The sequence below is a fragment of the Spinacia oleracea genome, chromosome 3, assembly GCF_020520425.1.
Source record: "Spinacia oleracea cultivar Varoflay chromosome 3, BTI_SOV_V1, whole genome shotgun sequence".
In the NCBI taxonomy this organism is placed as follows: Eukaryota; Viridiplantae; Streptophyta; class Magnoliopsida; order Caryophyllales; family Amaranthaceae; genus Spinacia; species Spinacia oleracea.
In genome coordinates, this window is record NC_079489.1 from 73,482,267 (window position 1) to 73,498,457 (window position 16,191).

The window sequence follows — 16,191 nt, forward strand, 5'->3', positions numbered from 1 at the left end:
CGCAACGTACGCCCATGGGCCACACGCACACAGCCATAGCTGGCCATGTGCGCGCAGCCCATGCGCTGCGTCGCATAGCTGCTGCTGCTATCCTTCGCAAGGCTCCACGCGAGCTTGTGCTCGCTGCGCGCGCGCCAGCGCTCGATGCACGCAAGCCATCGCTCGCTGCGTTCGCTCGCCAGCGCTCGTTGCATGCGAGCCAGCGCTCGCTGCGCGCGCTCGCCAGCGCTCGCTGTGCGCGCTCGCCAGCGCTCGCTGTGCGCGCTCGCCAGCGCTCGCTTGATGCGAGCCAGCGCTCGCTGCGCGCGCTCGCCAGCGCTTGCTTTGTGCGAGCCAGCGCTCGCTGCGCGAGGCATCGACGCTGGGCGCAGCACTCGTGGCACGCGAGCTTGCGCTCGCTGCGCGCGCTTGCGCGAGGCAGTGCGCGTTGTGGCGCAGCTCGCTTGCTGCCCACACGCGACTGCCGTGCCTTGCCTTCGCCCATGCCCATTCGTCCATTGCTCATAGCCCATGACACAAGGCAGGGCTGCTGCCTTGTGCTCGTGCACCATGGCCTTGCTCATTGCATTCGTGCCGCATGGGCGACGAGCTCCCTTGCTCGTCGTCACATGCCCGCACTATACAACACCCCTTAAGGGTAACACGTAGCGTCCATTGCTTTGTGCGTGCAAGTTATATGAACGAATCGCATAAAATTAAAAAAAATTTATATTTAAAATTAATGACAAATTAATAAATTAATATTAATTTCATAATTTTAGGGCGAAAAATCGAAAATTTATTATTCAATTGATTTCCGATTAACATGGATTCAAGTCTAGGTCATAAAAATTTAAAATTTATCATAAATTTACAATTTTTATGGTGGTTTTTAATCATAGGTATCTAATTAAATTATAATTAATTATGAAAATCAAATTAATTCTAAATTATTCTAATTTTCAACAAATTAATCATAATTACAAATTAGATTGCATAATTAACAAGGCTAGGCATTCAAACTTGTTAAACATATACAGTAGGTCAATCAAAAATTCAAGATTTATCAACAAGAATCGCAAATATTTAATTTAACATCTTAAATTTACGAAATTTTGCATTCGAAAAACTAAAACCTTCGAAAAGTCATAGTTAGGCTTCGAATCTGAGAATTCTGTCAAAATTTTAGAATGCCTTTTACATGCGGAATTGACACAAAAATCACTCGATTTGGATGAGTAACGAAGAAACTGCCGAAAAACTGCGTACGAATAATTAAATAAACGCAATTTGCAATTAATTAACAATTACGAAAATTAATCACCCCTTTTAATTCTTGCAAATTTGTAATATTTAACCATGTTCATGCAATTTAGATTATGAAAATAATAAGAGGCTCGTGATACCACTGTTAGGGTATGATACATATGACAATTCATAAATCATGCGGAAAAACCATAAAGCCAGGAACAAATATTATTTACACATAATCATTTAGCATAGTTTAGATGCATACTCTTTGTTGCGTGCCTTCCCTAGCTGCGCCCGAACCGAACAAGAACAAGTCTTTAGGACTCCAAGTGTCGTCCCTCCGTAGATAGTCCACAGCACGTCCGGATCCGCCTTAAGATTGACCAACTAGAATCGCCCTTAAGGTGCCATTATTTTCGGCACTTTTAGGCAATTGTGTGAATGAATTTTTCTCTCAAAAACTCACTTTAAATACTTAAAAACTCGTTGTAAATATGTGACCCTAGGCACTTATTTATAGAGTTTATGGAAAGGAATTATAATCCTATTAGAATACAAATCTATTTAATTATAATCCTACTAGGACTCTAATTAAACAAACTTTATCTATTAGGATCAGATTTAATCATATTACGAATCGCGGTAGCCTTAGGATTCCGAGTAACACACACGAGTGGCGCACAAGCACCGCACGCCCGCACGCAGGCCTTGCGGCCCACGCCGAGCGCACAACGCAAGGCCCACTGTCGCAGCCTTGTCCGCGCGCGCGCCCAAGCTTCGGCTGGGCCTGGCTTTTGCGCTGGGCCTGGTCGTATGCTTGGCGTGTGTTTGTTGCGCTTGGCTTGCTGGGCGATGGCCCGGCTTCGTGCTGGGCCTTCGTCTAGCAGGCCTCGTCCGATGCTAATTCGTACGATACGCTTCCGATTAAATTCTCGATTCCGGAATTCATTTCCGATACGAACAATATTTAATATTTCCGATTCCGGAATTAATTTCCGTTTCGAACAAATATTTAATATTTCCGTTTCCGGAATTATTTTCCGATTCCGATAATATTTCCGATTCTGACAATATTTCCATTTCCGGCAATATTTCCGATTCCGACAATATTTCCATTTCCGATAATATTTTCCGATACGTACCATGTTTCCGTTTCCGGCAACATCTACGACTTGGATAATATTTATATTTCCGATACGATCCATATTTCCGTTTCCGGCAATATCATCATTTCCGGAGTATTCTTTTCTTGCCTGTGACGATCTCAGCTCCCACTGAAACCAAGATCCGTCGATGCCGAATATCCATAGATGGAGTATTTAAAGCCATTAAATACTTGATCCGTTTACGTACTATTTGTGTGACCCTACGGGTTCAGTCAAGAGTAAGCTGTGGATTAATATCATTAATTCCACTTGAACCGAAGCGGCCTCTAGCTAGGCATTCAGCTCACTTGATCTCACTGAATTATTAACTTGTTAATTAATACTGAACCGCATTTATTAGACTTAACATTGAATGCATACTTGGACCAAGGGCATTATTTCCTTCAGATAATACCATTCCAATCACCATGGCCGGAAACGCTAGCTCATCCGACGACATCACTCGTCGCTTCGAAGCCATGGAGCAGCGCATCAGCATCCTCCAAAGGGAAAACGAAGCGCTGCAATCCCAAGTCAGGTCTACCGCCTCCATCGCCACCGGATCCAGGTTCCAATACCTCCTGGCTGAACCGCCGCTTGGATCTCGATGCTGCCCCGGATCACCCCCTCCACGTACCCTTTGGCGAACCTGGAGGTCCTGTTCTCCAGCAGATCCGCGAGTTCGATCCACTACCGAATCATCCCCGCTCTAACCCGAGTTGGCTTCCCCCACCTCCAACTCAACCATTTTCCGCTGGAACATCGACGACAACCGTCACCACGACGGCTGCTCGGGTCATCCCATCTCAGGCCGGCACGGCGACATCCGCCATGATGTCGATCCCTACCTCCGCTCCAGCATCCCGACCGTTACCTCCCCCAATGGTGACCATGTCGATGCCTCTACCCGCTTCACTCCCAACACAGGGATTGGCGCCGGTAGCTCAGATGCAACGGGACCAGATCCTCTCCCAGCAAGTCGTCCAACCCGTTGTCAACGTGGTCGCTTCGGCACCAGGAGCGCTCCCCCAGTTGATGACAGCTCCTCCAGCCAGCCAGGCGCCACAAGCAGCGTTGCCAAGCGCACTAATGCGACCCGACTCTTCTCGAAACTATTCTCCATACACTCCTCTTAACAGATCAGTCGCTCCGGTTAGTCACGGCTTTGTAACGCCTTTCCCTTATGTTGCAGGTACCCACGCGACTCAAGGAACGCCCCAATATATGCAGCAAGTGGTACCGCAGTTTACTCCCCACCAGCCTCATGGCGTATACCCCCAAAGTACCTATTATCAGCATCTCCACGCTAGTATTCCTGAAACCTTCAGCCCACTTGTCCCGGTGCTCAACAGCATCTGCGAGAACACCAATTACCAACTCCAACAAATTATGACCATGATAAACAAAATTCCAGGAGTACCAACACCAATCAAAGAAGCCAGCCTAGACAGTTATGCCGACTCGCCGTATGCTGATCCCATTGATGCAATAGACATCCCTAAACGGTTCAGTCCACCCAATATGCATATGTATGACGGGACGTCCGATCCAAGAGAACATATCCTGACCTATAAACAACGGATGATGACCATTCCAGTTCCCAAACAAATGAGAGAAGCCAGCCTCTGCAAAGGGTTCGGTTCGACGCTAGTTGGGCCCGCCTTAAAATGGTTAACCAACCTACCAAATGGATGCATCACCTCTTTTGCTCATCTCGACAATATGTTCAATCAACAATTCGCCAGCAGCAGGTGCCTAGAGAAGCAAACAAGTGACTTGTACCGAGTAATTCAACGCCCCGACGAACCTCTGAAGGACTATATAGCCCGTTTCATTAGGGAGAAAGTGACCGTCCCTGAATGTGATGTCCCAACAGCTATCGAAGCATTCAGACAAGGGTTATATGGCGAAACCGACCTCTGGAGGGATCTAATCAAATACCCCTGCAAGACGTTCGAAGATGCTCAAGCTAAAGCAATGGCCCAAGTGAGGCTGGAAGAAACTCTCCATTCTCGGAAAGGGGGCAACGAATACTCGAAGACGGAAAGACGATTGCCCTACCCCAAGAGAAGCAATGATCGTCCTGCTCCTTATTCCCGACCTCAGCACGTAGCAGTGGTGGAAGATGATGACGACTCCGACTGGAAGAACAGCCTGGATCTACCTCCAAAAATTAACGAATACTCTTTTTGTGTTGACACTGTAGGTCTAATGAACCACCTTTCAAAGATGGGGAAAGCAGTGCAATGGCCGCCAAAGTCTAGCAAACCTGAGTCGAAGAAGGATCCCTCGAAATAGTGCGACTTCCATGGTGACATCGGCCACACAACCAACGATTGCGTCGCATTAAGGAGAGAAGTGGTTTACCTGTTAAAGAACGGACAGCTAAAGGACGTCATGTCAGACAAAGCTCGTGGAGTCGTCAACAAAAACAATTCTAACTCTCCATCTAGACCTCCTCCACCTCCTCCTCATACTAAAACTGTGAATTTTATTGCTGGAGGTTCTGACATTTGTGGTTTAACTTATTCCGCAGCGAAGAGGCACGCTCGAGAGAACGAGATAGATAGACCGGCCCGAGCCGTAGCCTCCAAGTATCTAACCCCTATATCCTTTGACGAATCTGATGCAGGGGACATCTCGGATAAACATCACGATGGCCTAGTGATCTCCATTCCTGTTGGGAATTGCATGATCAAACGCGTCCTTGTCGACAACGGCAGCTCAACTAATGTGATGATGCTTGATGCCCTCAAAGAGATGGGGCTTAACCCAGATACGGATGTCATTAAAAAATCTACCGTGTTGATAGGGTTCAGCGGCGAAGCAAAGACTACCTTCGGAGAAGTCACCCTACCTGTTTACGCTCAAGGGATCAACCAACAGGTAAATTTTGTGTTATTGATTGCCCTTCATCTTACAACATTATCTTGGGCAGGCCATGGATCCACGACATGAAGGCCATCCCTTCGACGTATCACCAAACCATTAAGTTCCCAACTCGATGGGGAGTTCAGGAAATCAAGGGGGATCAACAAGAGTCCAAAGAGTGCTACAAAGCGGCCCTGAAGCCTTCGGCCACTAACAAATCCTCTTTATAGAAATTACAGTCCAATTCTGAACCGGTAAGCTACAGCGAGCCCAAGTCCGAACAGCTCGATGAGGTCATCCTGGATCCCGCAAAGCCAGACCAGGTTGTTTTTTTTGGATGCGATGTTCCTGACAACATCAGGTCGAAACTTGTCACTTTTCTCAAAGCCAATGCAGATTGTTTTACATGGTCCCATGAAGATATGCCCGGCATCAGCCAAGATGTCATCACTCACAAGCTCAGTGTCGACCCCAATCATAAGCCCGTCAAGCAGAAGCGACGAAAGTTCGCTCCTGAGCGCAACCAAATTATCAATGACGAAGTTCAGCAACTGCTAGATACAGGGAAGATCAGGGAAGTAAAGTATCCGGACTGGCTAGCCAATGTCGTCGTAGTAAGAAAGAAGAACGGGAAGTGGCGAGTCTGCATAGATTTCACCGACATCAACAAAGCATGCCCCAAAGATTCTTTTCCTCTACCCCACATCGACGCCATGGTTGATGCTACTGCAGGACATGAGATGCTCTCATTCATGGACGCGTTCAGTGGGTACAACCAAATTTTGATGCACCTAGAAGATCAAGAGAAAACCGCCTTCATCACGGAGCGGGGTACTTATTGTTACAAGGTCATGCCATTGGGCTTAAGGAATGCCGGCGCCACCTACCAACGCTTAGTCAACAAAATGTTCAGAAACCAGCTAGGCGACACAATGGAAGTCTACATCGACGACATGCTCGTAAAATCCAAAAAAGCCTCGGATCATATCACACATCTCCGACAAGCTTTCGACGTTTTGCGAGAATACAGCATGAAGCTCAACCCCACCAATTGCTCATTTGGAGTCTCTTCCGGAAAGTTCTTAGGCTACATGGTTACGCAAAGAGGGATCGAAGCAAGTCCTGATCAGATCCGTGCAATCATCAACCTACAATCACCTCGGAACCAGAAAGACGTGCAAAAATTAGCAGGCAGAGTGGCCGCCCACAATCGCTTCATCTCCAGGTCGTCCGACAAATGCAAATTGTTCTACGACATTCTTAGGAAGAATGAGAAGTTCAGCTGGACCGACCGCCATGAAGCCGCTTTACAGCAACTCAAGCGGTACCTGACGAACCCTCCCCTACTATCCAAACCAAAAGACAATGAAGAATTACAGGTGTACCTTGCGGTGACGGAGTCGACCATCAGTGCAGTATTAGTACGAGAGGAAGACGGGAAACAACTACCTGTTTATTACATCAGTAAGTCTCTACTTAGCGCCGAAACAAGGTACTCTCATCTCGAAAAACTTTTCCTTGCACTTGTTGTTGCTTCCGTTAAATTACGTCCTTACTTTGAATGCCATCCTGTTATTGTTAGAACTAACTATCCCATGAAGTCAATCATGAGGAAACCCGAGTTATCTGGCAGGATGTCCAAATGGGCGATTTAATTAGGTTGTTACGACATCAGGTATGAACCTCGCACAGCCATCAAGTCACAAGCTCTAGAAGATTTTGTGGCCGACTTCAGCCCGAACCTCCAACTCGAAGTCGATCTTGAAGTAAACACACTAACCGACGTTGGATCCTCCTCAACATGGACCCTACACACCGACGGCTCCTCAAATATACGGGGAACAGGCCTCGGCATCGTGTTGAAATCACCACAAGGGGACACCATAGTGCAGTCTGTCTGTTGCGAGTTCAAAGCTACCAACAACGAGGCAGAATATGAAGCTTTGATCCTAGGATTATCACTAGCGCTCGACATGAACGTCCGCCGACTTAAGGTACGTTGTGACTCTTTGTTAATTATCAGTTAGATTAATGGTTCGTATGCAGCAAAGGATTCAAAGATGCAGGCTTACTTGGAAATAGCAAAAAGGCTCGTGAACAAGTTTGACTCATGCATTTTACAACAAGTACCAAAAGATCAAAACACCCAGGCCGACGCCTTGCCAATCTCGGCTCCAACATCAAACCTAAACTCACCTCCATCCCCGTAGTCCACTTAATGTATCCAGCCATCACCAAAGATAACCTGCCCATCACCGAACAGCCCCAACCCACTCAAACGCCCTCATGGCGCGACTTATACATACACTGGCTCAAACACAACACCATCCCACCTGGAGTTACCCACGAAAGGTCCTTCCGCATGAAAGCCTCTAGATTCATCCTCATCCACGGAGTATTGTTCAGAAAATCAGTTGCAGGACCATACCTGAGGTGCCTAGATCACGACGAGATCGAGTCGACACTGCGCAACATACATGATGGCGAGTGTGGAAACCACGCCGGAGGAAGAAGCTTAGCCAACAAAACCCTTACCATGGGATATTTCTGGCCCACCATGAAGAAAGACGCAATCACCTTTGCTAAGAAGTGCGACTCCTGCCAGCGGTTCGCATCCATCTCTCATTAACCTTGTGAAGTACTCCACCCCATCCTATCCCCTTGGCCCTTCATGAAGTGGGGGATGGACATAGTGGGGCCATTACCACAAGCGTCAGGGCTCCGCGTCTTCATGCTGGCAATGACTGACTACTTCTCCAAATGGATCGAAGCAGAAGCTTTCAAGCGAGTTCGAGATACTTAAGTCATCTCGTTCATCAAACGCAACGTCCTCAGTCGGTTCTGTATCCCTTCCGAGATCGTCTGCGATAATGGTTCTCAGTTTATCAGTAACAAAACCAATGAATTCTGCAGCCGATATAACATCACCCTGCACACTTCAACACCGAGATATCCTCAAGCAAACGACCAAGCCGAATCCAGTAACAAAATCATCATCAACAACCTCAAGAAACGTCTCGACGACGCCAAAGGAAGATGGGCTGACGAGTTACCTATGATCCTCTGGGCCGACAGGACGACACCCAAGACGGCGACCAATCATACTCCTTTCTCCTTGGTCTTCGGTTGCGAAGCAGTCATTCCTCCCGAAGTCGAGCTCCCCACAGCAAGAAGTAACTTCATGACTCCAGGGATGAACGACTCAGTCCTGGCTTACGACATCGATACCGCTGACGAACTCAGAGAAGCAGCATTGGTTAGGATGGCATCCTACCAGCAAACAGCTACAATAAGAATGTAAGGGTTCGAGTATTTCAACAGGGAGATTGGGTTCTACGCAAGGTCTTCCCAAACAAAAAGGATCCTCGACACGGTAAACTGGCCCCGACATGGGAAGGTCCCTACCGGATCGTGAGACGAACAGGTCATGGAGCGTATGAGTTGGTTGACAAGGATAACACACCCATCCCAAGAAGTTGGAATGCAACACACCTAAAACTTTACCACTTCTGAACACTCGAATGTTTTTTTTTTGTGCTTTCTAGTTTCTTTTTTAAACGCAACAGGTACTCTAGCAGTCGTCACCATTATGTCGACATCCCCGAGATAGGGTGCGCACGGCATATTGTGAAGTCAAGAACGTCTCGGGTTGTATGCACTTATAGGCAACCAGAAGTTAAGTTCTTCCCCTCTATCTTTTTCCTTTCCTTTTTACATGATATCACCATTACTGACTTAGGCATCGGAGGGCCGTTGGCACCACCAACGGCCAACCCTCACGCCACCATCTCGTTTTGCAGGCAACATCATGGTGACATCATAAGTATACACTTGGGAGGAACAACAAACATAAGGATTCGACTCCACCTCGTCCAGTATTTTTCCTCGAACTCTTTCTTTCTCTTTTTCTCCTTGCGTAATTTCCTTTCATTTTCATGTCGCTCCATACTGACTTAAGCATCGGAGGGCCGTTAGCTCCACCAACGGCCAATCCTCACGCTCTGCTATGTTGACAGTATGATGCCCACATGGTGAAGGTACAACAAGGAGAAAATAGATGAAACAAAGATATGCAGTACAACATACAGGAGAACATAATTGAAATTGCGTACGCGTATTCAGAGACGCAAAGTGATGAGAAATAAACGTCTGTTTTATTCAAACTTGATTGTATACATTACATGTTACGAAGCTTACATTTACAATTTACATCTTACGAGTTGGGCCATACAAAATGCCTGAAAAACAACTGTACAAATTACAAAACACAATTTAGGCCATTACAAAAACGCCTGGTACACTAAAATGTACAATACACATACAATGGAATACAGTTATACATTTTCTACATTTTACATCTTGCAGATTCTTCTCTGACAGGCTGGAGGCGTCGCCAAAGTCGATCTTGGGGTATGTGCCCAACCTGCAAAACCAAAACGCCAACAAAAAAAAACAGAACACATTTTTTCCAAACACAAACAAGGAAACACAAGATTGGAAACCCACACAAATATTTACATGACTTGTCCCCTTGGACAAGCCCAAAAACATCCAAAAGACTGCCGCCTTCGAGGCGAAACACAGCCACAAATATTTTTTCGAACTTCCCAAAGGCCGAACACACAAACACATTGTTTAAAAAACAAAAGAAACCATTGTTTGACAAACACAACATTCAAATACTTAGTTTTTTAAGGAGGGGGGACAGAACTACTCCTGATGGTCTGCTGGGCCTGCATTCTCCCCTTGTTCGCCATCGCCTGGTGCCGCCATCGTCTCGACATCGGGGCTGGTTGCAGTTGCACCCTCCTCGACGTCCTCTTCATCGCTAACGGCACCAGGGGGGATATAGTCCTCGGGGAATGCAGTGTTAAACTGAGCAATGTCCTCGTCAGGAGTCCAGTTCACATGTCTGCCCGCCTTGAACTCCTCCATCATCTCGGCCTTCATTTTCCAAGTGTAGTAACCAGCACACTCGTAAATCCTCGCCTTGACTTTGGAGAGAGACGTCTTCAGCTCGTCGACTTGGACAACCAGCGTCTCCTTCTCAGCATTCAGCTGCGCGACCTCAGCAGCCCCCTCCTCCTGACTCGCCTGCAACGCCTCAGCCCTTGCCGTCGCCTCCTTGGCCACATCGCCAAGACGACCAGCCTCCTGCTTTGCCTTCTTCATGTCGTTTTTCAATTTTACTATTTGATCTTCTAACATTATGACATGATAACGTGTGGCTAAAGCAGATTACAGGGACTATTCGAACAAAAAAAAAAAATTCAAGAGTCACTACACTGACGAGACGAAGATGGCATGCAGAGAACAAAATTACAATAAAATAACAAAGGGAGTTGAGACATACCCTCCAGGCATCCGAGACGCTCTCAACAGTTGCAGCAACTGGGGACAAGGTCTCTTGACGCTCCCGGCTTGACGGCATCCACAGACGATCAACCTCGGGCCAGAGCTGAACCCTTGATGCGTCTGTCGACCCATAGTCGTCGGGGAACTCCACTGTAAACTTCCTCTTCCGAGGAGGAGGTGGCAGTTTCTTCTCAGCAGGCATGAGCAAGCTGGTCTCCCCTGTCACCGTGGTGTCCGTTGAAGTCTTTGGCGGCTTCGGGGGTGACAACATGGTGATGGGTTTGACTCGGGACATATTCCCTAGCGACGCGAGCCGCTTCTTCAGTAGTGCATCCGCAGAGGGAGCCTTACCAGAACGAGTCGAGGGGCCAGTTCCTGTTAAACAATATTTATTGACGGCTTAGTCTCGTCTCAACGATTGTAATTTGAAAAAGGGCAACGAACCCGAAGTTGTAAACTAACCCTAACCCATGTTTACCCGTTGATGTTGACATGCTCACAGGTTCAGAGATCTCTTCTTCTTGAGGCTCTTCGCGCTCGAACCTGGTGCCAACAAAGGCTCTGTCCTTTAGAGGAATTCCCAGCAGCACAGCAGTCTTCTCTATGGCTTCAGCACCGACACCAACTGTGTCGAAGGATGCACCTACAAAAACAAAAAAGTGAGACAAAGTCAAATCAACAAGCCCAAAAACACCAAAAAACAAACAAATACCTCTAGCCATCCACTCTCCCGTCAAAAAGTCAGAGTCGGACCCTAAACTAGCCAACTCCACAAAAAAGAACCGACCCATCCACTCGCGGTCGTTCGACTTGTCCGCACCAAGAAGGGCCTCCCTGTCATCCTTGACATGCAGCAAGTACCTACCAGCCCCATAATTCTGGACCTTGTAGGTGTACACAAGGTCCTCGACCCGGAACTCCATGTCCAGTTGGCCCGCCAAATGGTCAACCAGGCGCATTACCCTCCAGACCTGTGGCATCAGTTGCGCCGGCGGCACCGCCAGCGCCCTCAGAACTCCTCTCACCAGAGGCGGGAAAGGATAAGTGTATCCAATTTTGAAGGGGTACTCGTAGAAGCACACCCAACCGTCCGACACCCAGTCGGCCCGTTCATCGGGCTGCGGCAACCGAATTACCGCCGACGGAGGAAAGCCACACTCCTCCCTAAGTGCCTCCACATTCTGCTTTCCCCAAGTGGCCAGCCGAGCATTCTTCTTGTCCAATATATGGGTAGGGGCAAAAATTGGGCCCTCAACCAGATCGCACTCCACCACCACCTTCTTGGTCTTCGCGCGAGTGGATTTCATTCCCATTCGCTGCGACATGAGGAAAATCGGAGAAGAAGAGGAAAAGTAAAGAAGAAGAAGAATTGAGCAGTTACCTGAGGAAAGGAGAGAGAAAGGGCGCCGATCGTTTTTTCTGGGAAAGAGAGGAGAGAGATTGCAGAAGTTATTTCGGATGGTTGGAAGTGCAGCCTTATTTATTGGCGCAGTTGGGCGGTTGGTTTCCCCAAGGCAAAGATCATCATGACTCTAACGCCGTCAGCGTTGGGGAGGTTAAGAGGCGGTTTTTCCTTTTCCTATTTCATGAAACTCATTTTTCCTTTTTGAACGTCCCGGAATAAAATTCAAAATGGGTTTGGGGACAATTGTTAGGGGGGCAAATACCCTCTTGGTGACGTGGGCATGCGTGGCAAGAATTGTGTGCGTGGATGCCAGCAAGGCGTGAGGTGGTACTATTCGAACGGTCTTCCCAACTGCTGGGCTCAAAACGGACGTTACAGCCGTTGATGGAGCCGAATTTTATTACGGATTTATTATCTAATTATGGGCAATTATTCCATAAACGTTACACTCATGTTGTAAATGCCTATAAAATGGCTTAGTCGTGTTTGTTTTAGATAGGAAATTCTCAAGCAATAAACTTACAATTACCTTATGCTTTTACAACTTGTTCTCACCATATTTAATTATCTAGCTCGATCGATTGTTAGCAGCATCATCAAGGCAAGTTCGTCCCTAAGTCGAATTTGTCCAAAACATTCACTTATGGGTGTTTCTTTGTCGAAGAATCCATCTTGACATCCCATTTGAATGATTTGAATCACATGGACTTATCATTTAATACTAAACAAAGATTAAATGAACTATGAAATATAATTTCATAAATGATAAATGTTTAAACCAAATGCTTACCAATTTGTGGGCCTCAAACCCAAAATAAAGCATTTAATGTTTTACAGATATAGGCCTTTCACCCAATACTTAAAACATTCATGGAACTCAAACTTGATTCCATATCTGAATATGAATGTTGTGTATCATTCAATGCAGAGGTTTAGTTTATCATACTTTGCTATCCTTAGCATCTTTTCTATCGAAAGCCTTTCGATGTAAAATGAAAAGATCTTTGAATATGTTTCTAGAATGATCTAGTCTTTCGTTGCTGTTTAGAATGATAATCATATCTAAAATAGAAAATCATCCAGGTAGCAGACTTGTGATCAACCTGAGTTCATTGAAGAAATCCCACTAAAAACAATTCCCTTTCATTGCTTCTTAGGCAACAATGAATTTATTTCAATTATGTAGAATTTCAAATGATGCTTCCTTTTGGAATGCTCCAACCAGTTCACATAGATGTGGGAGATACATCTTTCAACTGAGAACTTGGAAACTAATCATTGATTCAGTTTCCCATGCATCACATATGGTTTAGAACCTATGTTACCACCTTTTAATCACGACGCCTAATTGCCCGTGTATGTTTGTGGTTTGCCTAACAACAAGATTCAACTTTTGCTTAGGCAAATGCATGTAGCATCAAAACTTTAGTTATCTTCACTTCCTCTTATCAAGTGCTCATCCTACATCTCCAAATGTATTGGATGTTCTTGATACTATTCCAATAATCTTTGATACAGATCAATAGAGATTGGTATAAACTCGTCACGATCCAATGTTCACGAGTTATCTTGGCGATCTATATATCACATTATACATGATTGATTGTAATGCAAAGACCATTTGCATTTTAAAATCCATCCATGTGACTTTTAGCTTTATTCTGTTTCAAGAGATACTGAATCTTGCTAAAATCTTGGCATTGCCATGTGATATAAGGTGAAGGTACCTCTTCAAGGTCCTTCATGCTTAACTCTAGTGATAACAGCCTAGCTTTATACTTAGTGTGAGGGGGTCGAAAAAGCGCGAGGCTAATGCGTGACTTTGTCCCTCGTGGGTGTGACGATTCTTTTTATTCAATCAAGTGTAATTGGATTTTCTGTGAGTATACACCCAATTGACTAGTAATATAGGAGTCGCCATTCAGTTTTTAACGACAATGAGAAAAACTGACAAAACCCGGTTATCGTGACATAAAGGGAGTGCAATTATGTTTGACCACGACGGCCGTAGGTTCCCTTGTGATCCCTGGTGTGGGGATCTCTCAATATACACCCGCAAGGTAGAGATTGAGGGTTCGGAGGACTGTAACTACCGAGAGGAGTACTTCGCTCGTCGATAACTCCAAAGGCAGGATATCCTTACTAGCTCAGCATAAATAATTGAAGGGACATGCGTTAACTATTAAACTAATCTGAGTTGATTTTAGCAATATGCAACATATAATACTAACTCGATCGTGATTATCTGATTTAAATAGCATTGAGGGACCTAGCATGATAATCCGATTTCCCAAAAATATTATATTTGTTAGGCGTGATAGAACAATCGGATTAGGTTAGTTTAACAGTTCATAAAAAGGGTGAGGAAAGCAGTTAAATCATCGAAAAGGGACACATTGCGACGCACCCTTGAGAGGTGCGTCACGGTTCTCAGAAAACTAACCACTTTGACTTTGCTATTTCTCCTTTTTATTTAACGAATCTCAATTATGGGACAGGATACGTTCTATTCGATTTATGGATCGATTGCGACAGAACGCGTGAACAGTTTCGCAGCGAGAGGCTTAGGCTAAGGGTTGGAGTCAATACTCAGAATATAATTGTGTGTTGTTGTGTGTTCTTTCACGTCGAATTTAGGGGCCTATTTATAGGGAAGAGTTCGTGGAAAGATAGAATTGCAGAGTTCTAATCCACAAAGAATTAGGAAAAAACACATCCCAGGTATTTTCAGCGCCCAGGGCTGGGCGTCAAAGATTTCGGCGCCCAGCTCTAGGCGTTGAAAATATGATCCAGGCAATTTCAGCGCCCAGGGTTGGGCGTTGAAATTGCTGTTTGGGCCATTTCTTTCTCAGATTCGGATTCCTGAAATCCGTAGAGTTTGAGATTAATTCGAGTCTTTTAGCGCGTATCAATTTTATGACGGAATGCGTCTGGGCCCGTTACGAACTCTAGGCTCGTTAGGATTTTAATTAATACGTAACTCTTATTTCCGAATCCTATTAGGAATAGGATTTTCGCAGTTTTCTATCTCATTTAGGATTTATGTTGGAATGCAACACCTAATTCTGACAGGTTTCTATCTTTTATTATTTGCCACTTTTAGAAGCTACCTTTTACGGCAGTTACTATTTTTAGCAGGTTTCCATAAATAGCAGGTTGCGGGTGAAATGAAATGGGGAATCGAGATTTGTTTATTTTATAGGAGACGCGTTGTCAAGTGGAGTTTTTACGCTTTCATCATCGAACCTTTCCCTTGCGGGAACGGGGACAAAAGTAGGTGTCTACAGTTAGCCCCCACTTTGACTGAGTCTTGGAGTAAGAAGATGGTCAAAGTATTTGACGGAGTGCGTCACACAAGCCATGGTGTATGTGACCTGCTTTGCGAGGGTCTCACGAGCCCCCGAGTGATAACATTTGACTTAAGGGTCATCACTTGAAGTGTCGACATATCCCTCACGTGTCATTGGGATTTGTCAACTGATAGTATAGAAACTTCCTCACTTTGTCATTGGAAGATCTAAAGGTGCGTAGAAACTCCCTCACTTTGTCATTGGGAGTAGCTACAGATATTTTCGAAATCAAAGCTGTAAAGTGTAATTGGGCCTGGCCAAGCCCAATCACGAGGTAAAACGTTTTTAAAGATTCTCATTTTCAGGGCTAGCTAAACGAGAAAAACCCCCTTGTTTTTATAGGAAGTAAAACGAAGGAAAATCCAGCACATCGTTCTTTTTTGGAAAAACGGAAAACCAATCCTTTAATTTTTGGAAAAAAGGGAAAACCAATCTTTTAATTTTTGGAAAAAGGGAAAACCGAAAAAGTTATCGCTGTAGCGACTAAGGACCTGCGCGGTTAGTGACGCAGACCCCGCCGGCTGAAGATGGCGAGCCTGTCCGTTGAGGGTGGACGCCCCGTCCGATAGAAGTGGACGAATCTGTTTTGATGTTTTGAAAATAAGGACCTACGCGGTTTGTGACGTAGACCCCGCCGGCTGAAGATGGCGAACCTGTCCGCTAAGGGTGGACGCCCCGTCCGATAGAAGTGGACGAATCTATTTTGAAATTTATTTTGCTTTTTTGAAAATAAGGACCTAAGTGGTTTGCGCCGTAGACCCCGCCGACTGAAGATGGCGAGCCTATTTTAAATTTGAAGACTTTATTTTTGTCGAAAACTGAGGACCTGCGCGGC